Here is a 2,306-nt window from a genome sequence, read left to right as displayed (position 1 = left end):
CGCAAGATTCAGGTAGGCCGTTTCATTAATCTATCTTTTTCTTTTCATTGCAGCAGGGTATGTATAGCCTACATTTTTTTAAATGACATATTGTGAATAATAATGTTCTTCACCAGTACAAGATCGTGTGAATTGCTCCTAAGCATAGGTGTGTAGCTACAAATTGAACCATTATTCTCGTTTATTGATTACTGTATGAGAGGATGTGAATATGGTGAACTGGATATGGTATAAATACAAAATAAACCTGGGTCATTTCAACGCCGAATGGTAGGGATTTTGAGCCGACGTCTAAAATGTATTGCTTTCATTATTTCGTAATCCTCGGCACAACCAAGACTCCTGTGGAAATGTTGTTGCTTTCAAATTATGTTGCAGGTGTAATTATGTCCCTGATGAGAAGGAGAAAAATGAGCGTCAGTTCCTGCTGGACTTAGAGTTCATCTGTGACAGGCTGCAGAAACTCCGCATTAGCGATGTGGTCCTGGCTAAGGTATGCAGCCCCCTGCTTGTCTAGGAGACCCTAGAGTTTTATTTTCATGTTTTTATATATAAATCCTTCTGATTGAGATGGTTACCTGCATTGTTCTGATGGATCTGTTTAATGCTGATCTTGGACATTTGTCTCATTTGTACTTTTTGTCAACTGCTGTCTAATTGCGATTGTTATTTAGATGACTGTATGTGTGTTACCTGCCTACAATTAAGAAGGCTCCCACAGTGGGTGATGACCCCGAGGTCATTAAGACCCAGGTATGTAGGAGCAGAGGACACGGTTCATGTTTGGGGGGGTGGGAATAATAATTTGCTAGTCTAGTAAAGGGGATTGTGGGTAAAATTGGAGCCCCACTGATGATCTATTTGTAGTGCATTGGTGTCTGGGCCACTGACCTCTACTGATGGAGAAGATGAACTGAGGGGCTGAGTACGCTCACATGCACCCACCTCTCCAGAACAAATAAAAACACGGACTTGGCCGAGGTTTGCAGAACTAACTCTTTTTCCTTCCTTCCCTCCTCCCCCCTTTCCCCTTCAACAGGAGCTCTTCCGCAGGGTGAGTGGTATTCTGAACAAGCTGACCCCACAGATGTTCCAGCCGTGGATGCGTCAAGTGAACGAGCTGACCATCGACACGGAGCAGCGACTCCAGGGTGTCATGGAGCTCATCTTCGAGAAGGCCGTCTCCGAACCCAACTTCTCCGCCTCATACGCCAATATGTGCCAGTGCCTTCTGAGGGTGAGAGAAGGAGGGTGACGGGGAGAGTGAAGTGAAAGAGGGAGGGAGGGAATGGTAGAGGATTGTGAAGATGCTATTTGTGTAAATTTGAACTTGTAAAATGTATTACGACTTGAACTGCTCTGTATTATTGCACTTTGTATTGCTCTTATATTGGACAAGGACATCTGCTAGGAAATAAATAATAATAATAATAATAATAATAATAATAATAATAATAATAATAATAATAATAATAATAATAATAATACATGGATCAGATTTGTTTAGCTCTGGAATTGTAATTTGTGGGAGTTCAGTTTTGAATGGACTAGCAGATGCCTGTCTTGTGATGCGCATATCAAGAGTTTTCACTCCGATACCTATTAAAGCTGGAAGCCAGCCTAGCACACCATCTTGCTTAGGGTTTATGTTGTTCCTGCTCCCCTTTCTGTAGCTCAAAGTCCCAGCCGTTGACAAGCCGGGAGAGACGGTGCCTTTCCGCTCTCTGCTTTTGAACCGCTGCCAGAAGGAGTTTGAGACGGAGGAGGATGGAGACGAGGTCTTGGAGAAGAAGCAGAAGTTGCTGGATGCATCCTTGGTGGTAGGAACATTTGAACGTATTTTTAGGGCTGCCTCGATTAATCAATTAATCGGGTCTATGAATCAACTAATTGAATTGACGATCAACATTTTTTCTATTTAATCGAGCTGATTTAAAAAACAAAAATGTCATAATAGTGATATACGGTTAACAGTAGAATCACAGAGTTTTTGAACCACCTACAACAGCCGATAGCTCTTTAAATGCTGTGGTATAATGAAAGGCAAACAATCAAATAAAACTAGCATAAGTAGTATTTACATTTAAATATGAACATAAAACATTCAAATGATTGGTATAAATAAGATCAAAGCACTTTGTTTTCTGAAGGCGTCCACAGCACAATCAAAACTAAAGAAACAAGTGTTTAATCACTCAATCTGACTACACCTGTAATGCTATACAATGCGTGTGTTTTTCAAGCACATGAAAGACTGTAGACTGTAGGTGAGGTAGAGATCGTGACAGCTAAAACGCTTCTTAGGC

The 2,306-nt window shown here is 41.2% G+C and overlaps 1 non-coding gene across 1 annotated transcript; it reads left to right on the top strand.

Moving 5' to 3' along the window:
- The first annotated feature begins 844 nt into the window (after positions 1-844).
- LOC136723389 (small nucleolar RNA SNORD66) lies at positions 845-921 on the top strand. The gene has a single exon (XR_010806678.1). It is a non-coding gene; the product is annotated as a small nucleolar RNA SNORD66 (small nucleolar RNA).
- Positions 922-2,306: the final 1,385 nt, after the last annotated feature.

The sequence above is a fragment of the Amia ocellicauda genome, unplaced genomic scaffold (genome assembly GCF_036373705.1).
Source record: "Amia ocellicauda isolate fAmiCal2 unplaced genomic scaffold, fAmiCal2.hap1 HAP1_SCAFFOLD_160, whole genome shotgun sequence".
NCBI lineage: Eukaryota > Metazoa > Chordata > Actinopteri > Amiiformes > Amiidae > Amia > Amia ocellicauda.
The sequence above is the reverse complement of the archived record's forward strand: the minus strand, read 5'-3'. Positions and strand labels throughout refer to the sequence as shown.